General features: G+C 45.2%; 1 long non-coding RNA gene across 1 annotated transcript in view; it reads right to left on the bottom strand.

The window, feature by feature from the left end:
- Positions 1-916: 916 nt before the first annotated feature.
- The window catches only part of LOC102459764 (uncharacterized), a 62,535-nt gene continuing 44,369 nt past the window's right edge, over positions 917-19,082 (bottom strand). Inside the window, exon 3 of the long non-coding RNA XR_012902263.2 lies at positions 917-1,564. This is a non-coding gene — a long non-coding RNA (uncharacterized LOC102459764). The remainder of the gene's footprint in view (positions 1,565-19,082) is intronic.

The following is a 19,082-nucleotide window of genomic DNA, read 5'->3' on the forward strand; positions in this document are numbered from 1 at the left end:
GAGGGCCCTAGATGGTAGGGAAACTAGAGGCTTCCTGATTTAGATCAGAGCAGGGGAAAATCAGGCAGAACTGGGGAAGCTCTAGCCAGGCAAGCTCTCAGGTAAGCTAGACTGGCAGTGGGTCATTGTGGAAAGGTGGGCATAAGGCGATTGAGGATTCCAGAGTGTGGGTCATTGAGGTAGGGCAGTACCCAGGTAGGAGGGCATCACAATCTGGGAGACACATGGGCCCTGACCTAGAGGGGTGGAGAATAACAAGTAACAGCAGGTGAGACACCAGCCAGATGTGGGTGCTAATTCCCTGAGGGTATGTCTATACTACAGTGCTAATTCAAACTAACTTAATTCAAATTAGTTAATTTGAAATAAGCTAATTCGAATTAGTGCTTCAGGACCTAATAACTAATTCTAATTAGCATGTTGCTAATTTGAAATAGCACGTCCACATTGAGTGGACCCTGAATCGAAGGTAAGGCTGGCCGGAACCAGTGCCAAAAGGGCATCAGGGTCGGACTTAGTGTGTGGGGCTGCTGCCTCAGACTAGCTGAGGTCTGTGCTTAAAGGAACCTGACCCCTCCATCCCAGACAGACAGTTCTCAGGTTTCTCTGCTTGCTGGTCTACCTCGCTGAGGGACAGCAAAGCATTTGTGTCTCAGAGTGCTCTGCTTGCCCTCACTCGGGGCACCACGGCACTCTGCAACATGGAACCAGACCTGCCCCCAGGGACTCTGCTGCGTCTCGTGGACACATTGCCAGCAGCCTGGCTGCACTGTCTGCAGGCTGCCATCCGGGAGGACCATCGAGGGGATGTCAGGATCCAGGGGGCCCTGTGGGAGAGCTTCTACTCTGAGGAGCCCCCAGAGCCTCCCCGGTCCTCCCCACCAGGGGCTTGTGCCCCATTCCTCCCTCTCATCCTTCCGTTGACCCTTCTCTAGGCCCCCCTTCCTGATGTCAAATAAAAGACATGTATTTTCAAAAGAACAACTCTCTTTATTTAACACAACTGGGGAGGGGGAATGATACTCTGGGGAGATAGGGGAAAGGAGGCAGGAGAGGGCAGGAGAGAGGGTGGGAGAGGGGAGGGCGAAACCTGGGAGGAGTGAGCTGGAAGGGGGAGGAAGGGAAGGGAAAGCTCAGGATTTGGGGTCCTGCTGGCTCTCCCATCTCACAGCACTGTGGGTGCGGGGGTATCGGGGGAGAGTGGGTATGGAGGGTGGGGCAGGAGGGACAGGGGGTGTGGAGGAAGTGGGAGGGGGAGCAGGGATGGGAGGAGGAGCGAGAACTGTGGCGGCCGCAGGGGCTGGAGCAGGAGGAGGCAGGAACCTGTCCACTAGGGTCTGGAGGTGACCTCTGAGGGCACGGCCCTGCTCCTCCAGTGCCTGCAAGCTGCACTGCCGCAGCTGCAGGTCCTTGCAGACCCAGTGCTCCTGGGTGCAGAGCTGCTGTCCCAGTAGCTGCAGGTGCCACCGCTGGTAGTCCTCCTGGTTCCTGGTGCACCTGCTGGACCATGTGCGGGTGGCTGTTGCAGGTGGGGTGGTGCGCTCTGCAGTCCCAGGCACTGCAGCTGGGTGAAACAAGAGCAGTGGTCAGTTCTCCCTGGGGACACAGTGGGTGAAACCCAGCACTCCTCTGCAAGGCAAGGTCGGCATGTGGGGAATGGGCCAGGGCCCCTGCATGACACCCAGTTGCTGTTCCATGGTGGGAAAGGCCCAGGCGCATGGTCCCTGGGCTCCCTCTCCACCCCCCCCATACACATAAGGGGAGCATGATGGCACTCACATGTGGAGCCCTCCCCAGCCTCAGATGACACATCTGATGGGCTCTCTTACTTACTTATTCCTTACTTCAAAGTAGCAATAAGAGATCCTCCGGAAAAGGGCTTTTTTCCAGAGGATCGGGGACAGTATAGACGCTCTTTTCCGGCTTTTCTAAAAGCCAGAAAAAAGTGGCGGACATTTTTATTTAAATGCCGCGGGGGATATTTAAATCCCCCGCGGATTTCCCTATTACGATCTGAAAAATTAGCATGCCCCTTCCGGAAAAGGGGCCAATGTAGACGAGCCCTGTGTGACTAGCAGGAGATGCTCTTGGTGGTAAGCCACTGTGTTACACAAGCCTAGCATAATTGTCAAATTTGTAGATGAATTCCAGTTCTGCAGTTTCTCTGTAATTGGGTGGTGAAATTTGTTTGTAGAAGGATAGCTATTTTTAAATCTGTGATTGAGTGATCAGGTAGGTTAAAATGTTCCATTACAGGTTTCTGCGTGCTACCATTTCTGATGTATGATTTGTGTTCATTTATCCTTTGTCCCAGAGACTGCCCGATTTGGCCAATACATGACAGAGGGGCACTGAGAACTCAGAAAGCCATAACTTTTAAAATGCCTGGAACAATTTGTGTACTTCACTAGCACCCCTACATATATTTCACAATTATTTTACAAATGAGCATGAAGCTCTGATGTGCAGAGAATGAATGAATAACATTATCAACCATGGAATAGTGGGGATCGATGTGTTTTAGCATAGATTTTATTTAATTTCTAGCAAGCATCCCTAGTCTCATTGCTGACAGAATCATTTACACTGGCCATGATTGTGAGCAAAAAGCACCTGAAATTGCCATAACTCTGCACTGTTTGTTTCTAACAAAATGAACTTCAGACAGACGTTGTAGTTTAAAGTTTTAAAACTCAGGTTCAACTTGAAAGAGAAACATTTTGTATTGAAGAAATAAACTGTTACCCCCTTCTACTCATCTCCCCATCCAATCCCTTCTGCTCCAGTCACTATTTCAGTTTAATATGCTCTACAGACAGCCACTGCAATTTCAAACTCCCTTCTCTCACAGTCAGAAACAGTGGAAACGGAATTGTTAGTAATGAAAATGGGGGTGCCTGCTATGCATTAAAGTATATGCTAAAATGGATTGAGCCCTACTATTTAGCAGCATATAATGCTATATAAAGTCTCACTCTATGTACAGATGTAGAGTTCCTGGAGTTAAACTGTTGGTAGCATTTAAAATGCTTTTTATATGTAAATAGTAACAAAAGTCCCATTTCAATTTTTTAATAATTTCCTCTAATATTGACCTCTCAATATAGTGCAGAACGGTATGTCTATCAGGTCTTGCCCAAACTGAATTCTCCTGATACATTTTATTTTATATACAACCCACATAGGGGCTTGGATTCTTGTCATCTAGCCAAGTTTCCCTTAGCAACAAGTTCACTAAAATCTATTGAATGTATTTTAGCTAATCAGAACTTAGTTTTATGAGGGGAGAGGGAGATATCAGGTTTCCTTGCTCACCAGGAAGTTCGAGAGGTTCTGAAGTCGAGCATTTTCAGTGTCAGACTGTGGCCTGAGCTGTGGTCAGAGTAGAAAAGTGGGGAAAAGAATCTGACTCAAAGCATATTAAAGGCAATTTTTTCATTGACTTCAATGAACTTTGTCTTAGGCCTGAATAATCTAACTTCTTACACCCCAACGTGGGTCTATGTACATTGCAAAGACAATGTAAGGAGAACATTCACAACAGAGCTACCTCCCCCAAAGCGGGTGATCAAAAAGAAGAGCTATTCCTGAATCGTGGCTATAAAATTGTTCTTCGATTTTCTTGCATCTTTAGGATGAAAGAAACACTCCGCTGTTTCTGTGCCTAAGCTGTAGCCATAAGAATATCCTTATTGGTGAACATACATAAAGAAAGGTGATAAACTGAATTGTGACTATTTTGTTATAAAATATTCATTAATTAGGTGTGGTAGATCCTAAAGGCGTCCATTTTCTAGGCTCTGTTGTTCTAGCTGCCGGGCAAAAACAAAGGTAGACGTAGTCCATTCCCTGAATGACTCATAATCCTGCAACTGCCTCCATGCAGTGTGGAGCTCCACTATGGAGCACATGACTTATGAGGAGAGGCTGAGGGATTTGGGCTATTTAATCTACAGAAGAAAAGAGTGAAGGAGGATTTGATACCAGGCTTCAGCTACCTGAATGGGTTTTCAGAATGTTCTCAGTGGTGACAAATGAAAGAGGGTATGTCTACACTACACCGCTAGTTCGAACTAGCGGGGTAATGTAGGCATACCGCACTTGCAAATGAAGCCCGGGATTTGAATTTCCCGGGCTTCATTTGCATAAGCGGGGAGCCGCCATTTTTAAAACCCCGCTGGTTCGAACCCCGTGCAGCACGGCTACATGGGGCACGAACTAGGTAGTTCGAACTAGGCTTCCTAGTTCGAACTACCATTACTCCTTGTGAAATGAGGAATAACGGTAGTTCGAACTAGGAAGCCTAGTTCGAACTACCTAGTTCGTGCCCTGTGTAGCCGCGCTGCACGGGGTTCGAACCAGCGGGGTTTTAAAAATGGCGGCTCCCCGCTTATGCAAATGAAGCCCGGGAAATTCAAATCCCGGGCTTCATTTGCAAGTGCGGTATGCCTACATTACCCTCCTAGTTCGAACTAGGAGGGTAGTGTAGACATACCCAGAATGAGGAGCAATGGTCTCATGTTGCATTGGGGAGGTCTAGGTTTTATATAAGGACCTCCATATCCCTTCCATCTAAGCTTCCACCCCTTTTGAAACCTCTCCCCAGAGGTGCAGAGCACTTCCATTGAGTCCACTGGCCCTCACCCCCAGCTAGGACCCCCAGTCCCAAAGCTCCAGAAGGATGAAGCTGACTGAGTGCACTCATTTAGTGTTCAGCTCCTCTCAGGACTGAGCTTGAAAACTATGTTTCATCAAGTTGTGTTTGCACCATGGGTATATATATATAAGACTCCTGACACAGCCAGTCTCAGCCATGGAGAGACAAAAAGTCTGTCAAGTTACCCTTAAATAAGCAAGAAGCAAAATAAAGTTTCTCACCCAGCTGTTTTAGAGAGATAGAGCTCATGTTATTTTTATAATCTTGCTTACTTTATTCTGCTCATTGTGAATTCATAGATTAACTTTGATCCGTCAGAAGCTAAGACAGGCTAATCATGTCAATGTCACATTTTAGGATTCTTTTTGCCCACTGGAATGCCTAGATTTACTTTATCTTCCCTGGTTTGGTACTTCCCTGGTTTGGAGACACTTTGTACTGGATTTTATTCCACTAAGGGCATGTCTACACGAGGAAATTATTTCAAAATAATTAAATTCAACTTAATAGTTCCTGATTTTACAAAATCAAAATAACGTTTCCCTACTACAGGGAAGCCTTGAAATTAATCTGAGGCAGGCTCCATTAATGTGGACACGCTACCTCAATTTATAGTTCCAGGAAGCGCTGGGGAGTAATTAGTTCAAATTACTCCAGGGAGTAATTATTTTGAAATAGCAGCACCAGAGTGTGCACATTGATGCTATTTTGAAATAACTATTTCAAAATTAGCGTTATTCCCTGAGAAAAGCAGTACAGATTTTGAAATAAGCAGCTCCTTATTTCGAAATAATGAGCTTGGTAGTGTGGATGCTTCACTTATAAATTCAACCTAAGCGGGTTTTTTTCAAAATAACGCTCTGGTGTAGACCAGGGCTTAGTTAGCTAATTTTATCTGATGTGTCTCAATAGTTGTATCATTTTGGAATATGGTGTATTTTAAACAGAATATGTCTATATTTCAAAGATGTATACTTTTATATAAATTGCTTACATTATGGAACCATAGAAATGCAGGCTGGAAGGTATCGCAGGAGATCATCTTGTCCAGTCCTCTGCATTGAGAGAGAACCAAGTTTGCTTAGAGCATACTACTCCACTCCTTATTTATTCTGATAGGGTATGTCTACACTACAAAGTTAATTCAAAATAACAGCAGTTATTTCGAATTAACTTTAATAGCGTCTACATAGGCAAACCGCTATTTCGAAATAAATTCGAAATAGTGGAGCCTTTATTTCGAATTTGGTAAACCTCATTCTATGAGGAGTAACACCAAATTCGAAATAGCTACAGTGAGCCCTCGCTACTTCGCGGTTCGACCATCGCGGATTCACGACTTCGCGGACTTTTTTCATTACGTATGTATATATTATAAAAGAATTATATTGCGGATTTTTTTAATATTTGTGCATGTTAAATAAATACGTAAATATGGTGTCCCTACTTCGCGGATTTTCAGCTATCGCGGTCGGGTTTGGAACCTATCTACCGCGATAAACGAGGGTTCACTGTATTTCAAATTAAGTCCTATGTAGACACTTAATTCAAAAAAGGGGGCCTCCAGCCCTTCCTAGTGAGCCCTGGTGGCCACTCTGGGCACAACCAGGAAAACTTACTCTCCTCTCCCCCAGCCCCAGAGACATTAAAGGGGTAGACCCTGGCCACAGTGCCTGTGCCAGCTCCAAGCCTGCCAGCTCCCAGGAGCCTGACAGGGGCTGGAGAAGGTGGGTGCCTTCCTGGTCTAGAGTGGAGATCATGGACCTTATTCAGGTTTGAGGGGGATGCCCCCAACATCCATGATCTCCGCACTAGATGAAGGAACGCGGCCGTCTATGGCAGGATAGCTGCCAGCCTGGCCACCAAAGGCCACATGCGAACCCAGGAGCAGGTTAGCATAAAAGTCAGGTTGGTCCAGTGAGACCCCTGAGCTCTGAGCTTCCCCTCCCACTTCTTCCCCTTGCTTCCCCCTTCGAGCTCCCTCCTCCCAGGTTTCCCCCTTCCCTCTCCCACCCTCTCTCTTCCCCTCTCCCACTTCCTTTTCCCAGTCTCCCCAGAGGCTCATCCTCCCACCCCAGTTTTGTTCAATACATCCAGTTTCTATTTTTGAACATATGTGTCTTTTCTTTGACATCAGGAAGGGGGCTAGGGAGGGGTAAGTGAGGGAGGAAAGGGGCATGAGACCCCCGGTGGGGAGGACCAGGGAGGCTCTGAGGGCTCCTTGGGGTGGACACTCTCCCTCAGTTCCTCCTGGATCCTGAAAGCCCCCCGATGAACCCCGCAGATGGCAGCCTGCAGCAAGTGCAGCCAGGCTGATATCAATGACCCCACGAGATGCACCAGCATGCCCAGGGGCAGCTCTGGCTCCATGTGACCAAGTGCTGTGGTGTCCTGAGTTTGGGCACTCAGGGCACTCCAAAACAGGACTGCTTTGCTGTCCCTCATCGAGGTAGACAAGCAAGCGGGGAACCCTGAGAACTGTCTGTTTGGGGTGGGGGGTAGGGTCCCTTTAAGCACAGAGTTCAGTTAGCCTCAGGCAGCAGCCTCACGCACTCAAGTCCTAACCTGATGCCCTGCCAGCACTGGTTCCGGCCAGTCTTAACTTCAGTTCAGGGTCGACACAGTGTGGATGCGCTATTTCAAAATAGTTTTTGTGTATAGATGCGTTATTTTGAATTAGATTAATTCGAATTAACTATTTCAAATTAAGTTAATTCGAAATAGTGCTGTAGTGTAGACATACCCATAGTTAGATTTTCTCCCTAATTTCTAATCCATAAATTCTTTGCTGCAGATAAAGCTCCTTACTTCTTTTCCTCTCTTTTGATGACTCACTTGTAGATTTCACTCTGCTGTTGGTTGGATTATCTCAACTCCCATCAACCATGAGCTGAGAGACAAAGGATGCATTTTCCAAGATTTTACAGCTCTATTAACTTGTATCATTTCCCTTAAAGTGTAGCAATCCCCAAAATCAGTGCAGTGCTTGTCATAGTAGCCTGCAATAGCAGCCAGATATGTTAAAGCAGCAGAGAGCTGAATGCGATAAAGAATTATTTACTGACAATTTCTTCTGTCTATAATCTTGTACTTCCCTGTTCCAAGGCGAATACAGAAGAGGTACATCTACATTTCAATTAACAATTCGCAGATGGCCTGTTCCAGCTGATTCAGGCTCATATGGCTCAATCTAATGGGCTGTAGTGTAGGTGTAAGACCTTAGGAAGTAGCCCACGTTCTAGGATCCTGTTGTTATGGGTCAGGATGTAATTAGTCTGGCCTGGTAGTCAGAGCTGGATTCAAGTTTACTGGGCAGAGCAGACATTCAGGTGAGGGAACAAAGCCAAGGGTCAGCATCAGAGGTAACTGCATGTTACCAGAGTCAGAGGTCAAGCCACAGTCAGAACCAGGACTGATGCTGAGCATCAATGCTGAAATCCAATGCCAGAACCAAAAGGTCAAGATGGAACCAGGATCAGAAGTCACAGGCCGGGGTCGCAGCCAGGACTGGTCCCTGGGAGTATGGAGAAAAGAATTGAGGAGGAGAGGCAAAGATAAAGCATGAACAGGAGCACAGTGAGAACAGGAGCAAATGCAGGAGCCAGGAGCAGAGTTGGAATAACGTTAGGTGCAGAAGGCAGACACATGTAGAATCCAAGGCAGCCACTATAGCAAACCACCTTATTGCTCAGACAAGCTTCCTGTTCTTCCTCCTGGTTTAAATAGCATAGCTAGACAAATCACTTGAGCTAGGCAGTCCTCCTGTCAGAGCTCTCCTGGATGGTGCCTTGGCTGGAGCACTAGTTCTAGTAGCTTCTTGGTACACTTGGTTTCAGTAGCCATTGAGAGGAGGCCAGGAGTGGCAGTTGTCTGGATACTCCAAGGCTGCTTTCAAGGCATAGGACATTTCATCTCTGGGGTAGGAAGGTCTCAGACATCAGGGTTGACAGCCACCACAGACCCTGGGACAAGGTGTAGGGGGGAGATTCCTTGTCCCTGAAGGAATGGGACTTTGGGCAGAAGGAGTGGAGCCAAGGTCAGTCAGCCCTAAGCACCTCCCAAATCGCAGTGCAGCCCCTCCCCCAGCTGTCAGTGCCACAGGAAGGGTCTGGAGGTCTGACAATGGCTGACTCTTGGTCCCTTTGAATTTCTGGGTCCTGGGACAATTGTCCAAAGTATTCTCTTTATCAGTCCCCACCCCAGTACATGTAGTACATTTCCCATATGCTCTCTCAAATTCCAATAAGACGGCTTCTATGAATGACTCTGCTTCACCATATCAGTATTGTTTTCTCCTCAAAGGAGAAATTTTGTACAGATGGGATCATTACAGAATGTAGTGGGAGATCTAGGCAAAGTCTCATGAATGTATCAAGGTTTGCATTTCATCCACAAAAGAAGGTCACCTTTTCCTAAACTCATTCAGGGAATTTGAATCTAACCCCATTATCATTCTTAACTGATTGAAAAAATTAAATCACATATTTGTAATCAGATCTTGCCTTTCTCTGGACATGGCCCTGGCTGAGAAGCAGATGGCCTAGAGTCACTTTCATGGGCTCACAACATCTGGAGTTAATTCAGAGTGTTAAATCTACTGATTGTAGAGTCCCCTCCCCCCACATTGATAGGCCGAGAACAGTTTTCAAACAAATGTTATTTACAGAAAACAGAAAACTACATTAAATATGTACTTTTACTGTGTTGCCTGATCTAAGATTGCTTATAAATTTTCAGTTACCACCTTTAGGGTTGACAGGTTCTTTGTCCCTGAATCAGGCCCAGTGTTCAATTATTCAATGGTTGGGAACTCTGATGTGCACAGATGCAACACTCACACTATAAGAACTCATGCTATTTGCAAATATAGTTTATTAATTAATTAATTTAGCACAGTCATAAACATCCCATTTTCATAAGATAAATAGGGAATGTACATTTATATTTCCATCCCATATACTCACAACATTCCTTCTAGAACAACCCGAGGTGTTCGCCTTCATCTTCCTCATCACCTGCACCTTCCCCATCATTACCAGCGGCCATCATTCTGGCACCTCCCAAGGACTGCATCTCCTTCTCCAACAATTCCTAGGCTGGAATACCACTTTTATCATATGTTACACTGATATTGTTATGTTTGATACATATTCAGTAGGGGATGTTTCCTTTTCTCCTTATTTGTATTTACTCACCTTACTAATGGTGAAATGTCTTTGTCCAGTAGGTCAATGTATCACTGATCTCAACTTATTACCATATGGGTCAGTTTGTTACCATGGGCCTTTTGTGGTTTTCTATCACATTTATTATTTCCGTCCTACCCATTCAACCAGTTATTTCAGGGTTTTTAAAGTAATGATGTACCTGCTAAGTTTGAGGGTATTCTTGGAAGCACCTATACCATGAAAAGTCCTTCAATCTTACAACCATTTATCTAGACGAAAGGTCCAAAACATACGTGAGCTAACTGTGCTATCTGAGTGAAAGGTCCCAGACAAAAATACTAACTTTGCTTTAGCTCAACATACAGGACATGGCCTGTAAGTCTTTGGTGTTACAGCCAAGCTGCCAATGTAAACCTGCTATAACTTATTATAATAAACATATAATCAAAACTATAAGGAAAGAATATCTTAAAAAAGAAAGAAAGAGAAGGTTAGCCCTGTGGGCTACAACCATTACATATTGTAAGGCTGTATGGCTACGTCTACACTGGCCCCTTTTCCGGAAGGGGCATGTAAATTTCAGCAGTCGTCGTAGGGAAATCCGCGGGGGATTTAAATATCCCCCGCGGCATTTAAATAAAAATGTCCGCCGCTTTTTTCCGGCTTTTAAAAAAGCCGGAAAAGAGCGTCTAGACTGGCCCCGATCCTCCGGAAAAAGTGCCCTTTTCCGGAGGCTCTTATTCTTACTTTGAAGTAAGAATAAGACCCTCCGGAAAAGGGCACTTTTTCCGGAGGATCGGGGCCAGTCTAGACGCTCTTTTCCGGCTTTTTTAAAAGCCGGAAAAAAGCGGCGGACATTTTTATTTAAATGCCGCGGGGGATATTTAAATCCCCCGCGGATTTCCCTACGACGACTGCTGAAATTTACATGCCCCTTCCGGAAAAGGGGCCAGTGTAGACGTAGCCTATGTGTGCAGCATTGACACTCCACAATTAAAAGTGTAATTTTACTTTCAGGTAGTAGTACATTTGTTCGTGATGTATTGCATAGGTCTCCTAGACTTTACACACAAATCTGTCAAGAGACAATGGCCCAATGTGTTGGTCTGTGACAAGGTTTTAGCAAGAATAAATAATCAACAGGGAGATACCTACCAAGTGAGACTATTGCAAGGTAGCAGCATGTTACAGAAAATGTAACACTATTTTTTACCCAAGTGACAAAAATCATGAATGCTACAAGGTGTGTATTAAGACTGTCATCAAAACAAGAACTGATAAATCACACTGAAAAAATATTAAATTGCTTTTCTGCAGGCTTAAAGAGCCCAATCTGCTTGTACAACCAAAAAGTCCCATTTTAGTCAGTAGGAGTGACACAAAGAATGCAATATTAGGTACATGCAGCAGATCCCTTTCTCATCTGGGATGGATTGTTCACTTAAGGAAAAAATGCACCCATCACCCAGTTTACATGGCTAGCTATGTGAGGCTGCATGGACCACCAGCCTCACTCAACTCAGGCTGTTCTGACACCACTGTGGCCTCTGGAGGATGAGAAGTGGGACTGCAGCACATTTTGTGCTGAAAAAATATTCTGCTTCCCTTGGTCAAGAATTCTGTGCATGCTGAAAATGTCTTCTAAGGTGAGAGGGCACGACAGGAGACAAGCAGCATGTGCGGGACTCAGAAAGGGGTGGGGCAGATCAGGAGGGTCAATCTCCTCAGGAATTCCCAAGCAACATGGGCAATGGCAGCCAAACAGTCCAAAATACTGCATCCACTAAAAAAACCTAGCAACTGACAGTAAAAGTAACCGAACTAGACTAGAAAACTGCATACTTGGCTTCAAAAGAATTTATAGTCCCTGTTAACATAAATTAATGTTATATATATATATTGGGAGAGACTTGACAGGGAATTTACTTTGTTAAGTGGTTAACTTTCACAGTTTGAAGAGAAGTGTAAACTAATGGCACATGCAGATTAGCTTTGATATGCAGACTACTCTTTTTTTCTGTCTAGGGAGGATAATGAAATAATGTGTGTCTTCATCTGAATCTTTATATCTGCTGGCTAGTAAGTCTTGCAGCCCAGTCCAGGAAACACGTATGCACATAATTCACATTAAGCACCTGGATAATGCATTTACTTCACTAGGACTCCTGACAATCATCAGTTAAACTAAGCATGTGCGTGTTTTCAGGCTTGAGATCTAAACACAGAATTGAAATTTTTAATATGAGATTTACCCATTCAACTGCATTTGTGCACAAAAAATAAAAGATAAGGGTCTATAAAATATACTATGTTTATTCTTACATTATCTACATCATGTTAGGTTTGTGGTAAGTGTTTAATAACTTTTTAATATCAAGAATAGTGATAGAAATGTAGCCGTGTTAGTCTGGTGTAGCTGAAACAAAATACAGGACTATGTAGCACTTTAAAGACTAACAAGATGGTTTATTAGATGATGAGCTTTTGTGGGCCAGACCCACTTCCTCAGATCAAATAGTGGAAGAAAATAGTCACAACCATATATACCAAAGGATACAATTTAAAAAATGAACACATATGAAAAGGATAATTCAAATTTCAGAACAGAAGGAGGATGCGGGGGGGGGGGGGGGAAGGTAAATGTCTGTGAGCTAATGGTATTAGAGGTGATAATTGGGGAGGCTATCTTTGTAATGGGTAAGATAGCCAGAGTCTTTGTTGAGCCCCCCGCGTAGAGTGTCAAATTTTAGCAAGAATGACAGTTCAGAGGATTCCCTTTCAAGTGCTGATTTAAAAGGCTTCAGAAGCAGGATGCAGGTAATTAAGTCATTGAGACAGTGTCTTTTCTGGTTGAAATGGTCTGCTTTGTACATTGGACAAATGTCTCAGACACTTCGCCAAAGGATCAATGCCCACAAAACAGATATTAGACAGGATCACAAAGAAAAAACAGTTTCTTGCCATTTCAACCAGAAAGGACACTGTCTCAACGACTTAATTACCTGCATCCTGCTTCTGAAGCCTTTTAAATCTGCACTTGAAAGGGAATCCTCTGAACTGTCATTCATGCTAAAATTCGACACTCTACGTGGGGGGCTCAAGAAAGACTCTGGCTATCTTACCCATTACAAAGATAGCCTCCCCAATTATCACCTCTAATACCATTAGCTCACAGACATTTACCTTCCCTCTCCCCCCCCCGCACCCCCCTTCTGTTCTGAAATTTGATTTGTCCTTTTCATATGTGTTCATTTTTTTACATTGTATCCTTTGGTATATATGGTTGTGACTATTTTCTTCCACTATTTGATCTGAGGAAGTGGGTCTGGCCCACGAAAGCTCATCATCTAATAAACCATCTTGTTAGTATTTAAAGTGCTACATAGTCCTGTATTTTGTTTTTAATATCAAGAAGACAAAACAGAACCTGTGACTTCATAAAAGCATATATATACAAGCAGATTTCAAAATAGAAAACTACAGGTACTTTAAAAAAAGCTAGAGAAGCTTTCTCTACTCTGAATAGAAACTTTGTTAATAAAAAAAACAATTTTTAACATTTCAGAATAGTGAACTCCAAAAGAAGAAACATCTAATAGGACCAGGTTGATCCTAGAATTATTGAGCCTTTTTCAATGCTCTTAGCCAGGGGCTACTGGATCATGGTGATATTGGCTCTTCTGCAATTGTGCATTCAAGCTTGACAATCCTCAGCCTCCCACTTTGAGAGCAATTTCTTGATAAGCAATATACAGAGGAACCAAATACAGGTCTGAATTTTCTTACTCCTGTGCTTGGACAACAGCTCATACCACATCCATTATTTTGCAAACAGGTAGTCATATTCATTTTCTGTATTTCTTCAGTTAGAATATTCTTGTAAGAAAGGTTTTTTCTGGATCAGACCCTAAATGTGTAGCTATCAATAGATTCTGGTAAATGATATAGTGTTGCTACTGACTGTTTATTCTAAGTATAAAGAAATTTATAACATGGACATTCCCAATTCACTCCATCTCCAATGATGCACAGGATGGTTTTATATTGAATGTGAAAGTCATAAAGTCATAAAAATCTCCAAAATGTAATACCCCTGCATTGTTATATTGATAGTCTCTTGGTACTTTGCATCTGCAGTTTCCTACAATGATTACAATAACTTTGCTGAGATTGTAAAATGAACTTTTCATTCTTAGTGTAATAGAAGATATAACTGTGTGCATTGGACATTATTTGCACACAATCACTGAAGTGGCTCCATAGGCCTCCTTGTAATTTATCTACTAATCTTTTCCTAAAATGCAACATAACATCCTTCAATCAGAATACTTCATAAGTGTAATCCATAAGTAAACACACAATAGAGTCCACATCCTTTTGGGGGGCGGGGGAAGAACTGGACACAATATTTTAGATGTGGCCTCACCAGAGCCAAATAAAGGGGAATAATCACTTCTCTGGATCTGCTGGCAATGCTCCTCCTAATACACCCTAATATGCCATTAGCCTTCTTGGCTACAAGGGCACACTGTGCATTTTATCCAGCGTCTCATCCACTGTAACCCCCAGGTCCTTTTCTGCTGAACTGCTACTTAGCTATTCAGTCCCCAGTCTGTAACCAAGCTTGGGATTCTTCCGTCCCAAGTGCAGGACTCTACACTTGTCCTTGTTAAACTTCATCAGATTTCTTTTGGCCCAATCTAATATGTCCAGGTCACTCTGGACCCTATCCCTGCCCTCCAGTGTATCTACCTCTCCCATCTGCAAGCTTGCTTAGTGTGCAATCCATCCCCTCATCCTGGTCATTAATAAAGATATTGAACAAAACCAGTCCAAGAACCGATCCTTGGGGCACTCTAGAAACTGACCGCCAACCTGACTTCAAGCCATTGATCACTACCTTTTGGGCCCGAAAGTCTAGCCAGCTTTCTATCCATCTTACAGTCCATTTAACCAATCCATACTCCCTTATCTTGGTGGCAAGAATATTGTGGGAGACCGTATCAAAAGCCTTGCTAAAGCCAAGGTATATCATATTCACTGACTTTCCCATATCCACAAAGCCGGTTACCTCATCATAGAAGCTAATCAGATTGGCCAGGCATGACTTGCCCTTCATGAATCCATGTTGACTATTCCTGATCACTTTCCCCTCTTCCAAGTGCTTTAAAATGGATTCTTTGAGTATCCCCTCCACAATTTTTCCAGGGGCTGAGGTAAGGCTGACTGGTCTGTAGTTCCCTGGATTGTCTTTCTTCCCTTTTTTTAAAGATGGGCACTACATTTGCCTTTTTCCAATAATCCGGTCTCTCTCCTGTCATGATCATGGGGTTAGCCAGCAGCCTGGGAACCAAGGGGTTAACCTTACCTAAGTCAGGTAGATTCAGCCAATAGGAATGTAGATAGGAATTTCAAACTAGGACAAAGGAATGTTTGGTTTCTCCCTCCTTGTCCTGGGCAGTTTCTCTCCAGCTATTGAGGGAGTCAGACAGAATGTCTCCCTCCAAGAATAGACTCATCACTCTTCTGTAAATAGGGTAAAGTTTAGATAAATCCATTTTTTATGATTTGGGAAATGAGATCTGATGTCTGTGCACTTTTTAAAAATGTTTTTGCTTTCCTTTGTAACTAAGTTCTAGGCCCATGGTGGAGTTTCCCCATGAGTGTTACCGGTGACTTTTCCATCTAGTCATTATGTTTGCAACAGGAATATTGTGGTGATAATATAAGTTCTTTCTCTTTTCTTTTTATTAACCTGGTACTGGTTAATTTTTGTGTCCTGGTTTGTACTCTAGGGGTGAGATTTCCCAACTAGTTTCTCCCTGGTTTCTTTATTGTTACTTGGGTGGTGGCAGTGGAGTTTTATCCCCAAAATCTAAGTTGTTAAAATTTTGGGGGGAGTTTTTTTTATCAAAGCCTGGAAAGATAAGGTTTTGGGGTACTTTTGTGGGCCCCCTCTTCTGCATTTATCATGCCAGAGTGGGGAAGGAGCCTTAACATCTCCCGATCTCCACAACTTTTCAAAGATAATGGCCAAAGGTTCTGTAAGGACATTTGCCAACTCCCTCAGGGTATGTCTACACTACCCTTCTAATTCGAACTAGGAGGGTAATGTAGGCATACCGCACTTGCAAATGAAGCCCGGGATTTGAATTTCCCGGGCTTCATTTGCATGAAGCCGGCCGGCGCCATTTTTAAATGCCGGCAGTTCGAACCCCGTGCCGCGCGGCTACACGCGGCACAGAGTAGCTAGTTCGGATTAGGCTTCCTAATCCGAACTAGCTGTACTCCTCATTCCACGAGGAGTACAGCTAGTTCGGATTAGAAGTCTAATCCGAACTAGCTACTCCGTGCCGCATGTAGCCGCGCGGCACGGGGTTCGAACTGCCGGCATTTAAAAATGGCGCCGGCCGGCTTCATGCAAATGAAGCCCGGGAAATTCAAATCCCGGGCTTCATTTGCAAGTGCGGTATGTCTACATTACCCTCCTAGTTCGAATTAGGAGGGTAGTGTAGACATACCCTCAGTACCCTCAGAGGCATTAATTTAGGGCCCATGCATTTGTGTATGTTTAGCTTTTCTAAATAGTTCCTAACTTGATCTTTCCCCACCAAGGGCTGTCCACTTCCTTCCCATACTGCATTGCCTAGTGCATTTGTCTGGGAGCTGACTTTGTTCATGAAGACAGAGGCAAAGAAAGCATTGAGTACTTCAGCTTTTCCCACATCATCTGTCACTAGGTTACCTCCCTCATCCCGTAAGGGTCCCACACCCTCTCTGATCACCCTCTTATTGCTAAAATGCATGTAGAAACCTTTCTTTTTATCCTTCACATATCTTGCCAGTTGCAATTCCAATTGCACTTTTGCTTTTTCCCCCCCCCTGCATTCTTGAGAAATATATTTATACTCCTCCCTAGTCATCTGTCCAAGTTTCCACTTCTTATAAGTTTCCTTTTTGTGTTTAAGCTCACCATGGATGTCCCCGGTAAGCCAAAATGGTTGCCTACCATATTTGCTTTTCTTGCTGTGCATTGGGATGGTTTCTTCCTGTGCCTTTAATAAGGCTTCTTTAAAATACTGCCAGCTCTCCTGGACTCCTTTCCCCTTCAAGTAAGCATCCCAGGGAGTCCTGCCCATCAGTTCTCTGAGGAAGTCAAAGTCTGCTCTTCTAGGGTGTGTCTAGACTACAGGGTTTTGTCAACAAAAGTGAACTATTGTCGACAAAACTAAACCTGCCTCCACACTGCCATTGTGTAATGTCGACATAACGTCGACATAACTCAGGAGTTTTGTTGACAGCTGTAAACCTTATTCCATGAGGAATAACTCCTTCGTTGATGTAGTTATGTCGACAAAAGGGAAGTGTGGATGCAGGGAAAAGTTATGTCGACAGAAAAAGCCTCCAGGAAAGACCCCTGGTGGACAATCTTGCCATAGCTTGCAACTCTATTGTTCCTGCCTGCAGCCATCTTTAAAAGGCACAGGCACCAGAATCAGCAGTCTGGCTGCAAGACAGTTCCAGCCAGGGTCCTGACTACGCAGCTCTTCCCAGTAGGGGCAGTCAGGAGACATGTCACAGGGACAAGCCCCCCAGGAACCCTCTGGCCCTTCCAGGGAAACATCCACCCAGGAACCCCGGGGCACTAAACGGCGGGCTGGCCCCAAGATTAAAGCCCTTTTGGAGCTGTGGGCTGAGGAGGAGGCACTTCAGTTCCCACAGGCCAGGCACAGGAATGTGGACATTTATGCCAGAATGGCAGATGGCCTGGCCAGGAAAGGCTACCACCTCTGCATGGCACCGCAAGTCAGAGCCAAGGTGAAGGAGCTGAGGCAGGGGTACATCAGGGCCCGTTAGTGCAGCTCCCGCTTCGGAGAAAGGCCACAGTCCTGCGCCTACTACGAGGACCTGGACAGAATCCTGGGGGCAGAGGAACCCTTGCCTCCTGAGAGGCTTGTGGAGTCTGCCATGGAGACCCCTATGCAGCAGCGCTGCAACTCCTGCCAGACGACCCAGAGCTCCAAGAAGAGAAGGAGGAGGAGAAGGAGGAGGAGGAGGAGGACAGCCTCCGGAGCACCCAGGAGCCAGATGCCCAGACGCAGGAGGCCTCCAAGGAAACTTCGGGCACTGGGGAGGGAACAGCAAGTGAGTGCTGTGAGGGTCCAACACACACAGGGCAGGGCAGGTGGGAGCAAAGTGCATGGTACAGTACTGTGACATGTCATGCTGATCACAGCCCGGGGGCAAAGGGGACACACTGATGGCCGCCCTCAGGGAGGGCCATCATGCCCCTGCACTCTCATGACTGCTAGGTACCTGCTCCTGCAGGCACTGATGCCAGGGGCAGGCATGGGTTGGGGATGCCATGATTGCCTCACAGCTGCAGGCCTCTCAGCAACCTGCAACTGTGGCCTGACACTGTCATCCCATCCCCAATTCCCTGTGCTGGTCCTGACTGCCCCCCTGGAGTGTCCCCTGAGAGTGACTTACCTCCATCAAGATGGCTCCGACGGTAGACTTCCCCATGCCAAACTGATGCCCCATGGAGCAGTAGCTGTCGGGGGTGGCCAGCTTTCACAGAGCAATAGCGATGCGATTCTCCAGGGGGATGGCAGGCCGCAAGCGGGTGTCCTGGTGTTGCAGGGCAGGGGCGAGCCAGACAGAGCTCCTGGAAGGTGGCCTTACACATCTGGAAGTTCCAGAGCCACTGGTCGTCGTCCCACTGTGCAGCACTAGCCGGTCCCACCAGTCGGAACTGGTGTCCAGCCTCCAAACTCGCCTCTCCAGGAATAAGTTGGGGGGCAAGGGCAGCAGGGCTGCAGCCTGAGCGAGGGGCTCAAAGCTGGGCTCAGAATCCAGGTCTGCTGCCTAGGTGGTCATACTCTCCTGAGCGTGCAGCAGAGCTTCCAGCAGCATGGTGTGGGACCATCGCCTCCCCTGTGGCAGCTCAGGCTCCATGGCTAAAAAAGTCAAATTAACACACAAACAAAAGAACAAAAGAAACAAACAAACGGACAAAAATACAAACAAAGAAACCAAAAACCAAAAAAGCCAAAACCCAGATAAACAAGCAAACAAACACAGACGCAAACACACAAACAAACAGACAAAGGGACAAACCAGAAAATAAGCAGCTGTGGTGTCCGACAAAGCAGGGCAACCAGAGGCTTTGCTTTACCTGTATGAGGTAGGCAAGCCAGAAGCAGGAGCAGAGCTATGGCTGTTCAGGAGTATCCCTTTAAGTACGTGTCTCTACA

Source organism: Pelodiscus sinensis, chromosome 3 (assembly GCF_052426305.1).
Source record: "Pelodiscus sinensis isolate ZL-2025 chromosome 3, ASM5242630v1, whole genome shotgun sequence".
Lineage (NCBI taxonomy): Eukaryota > Metazoa > Chordata > Testudines > Trionychidae > Pelodiscus > Pelodiscus sinensis.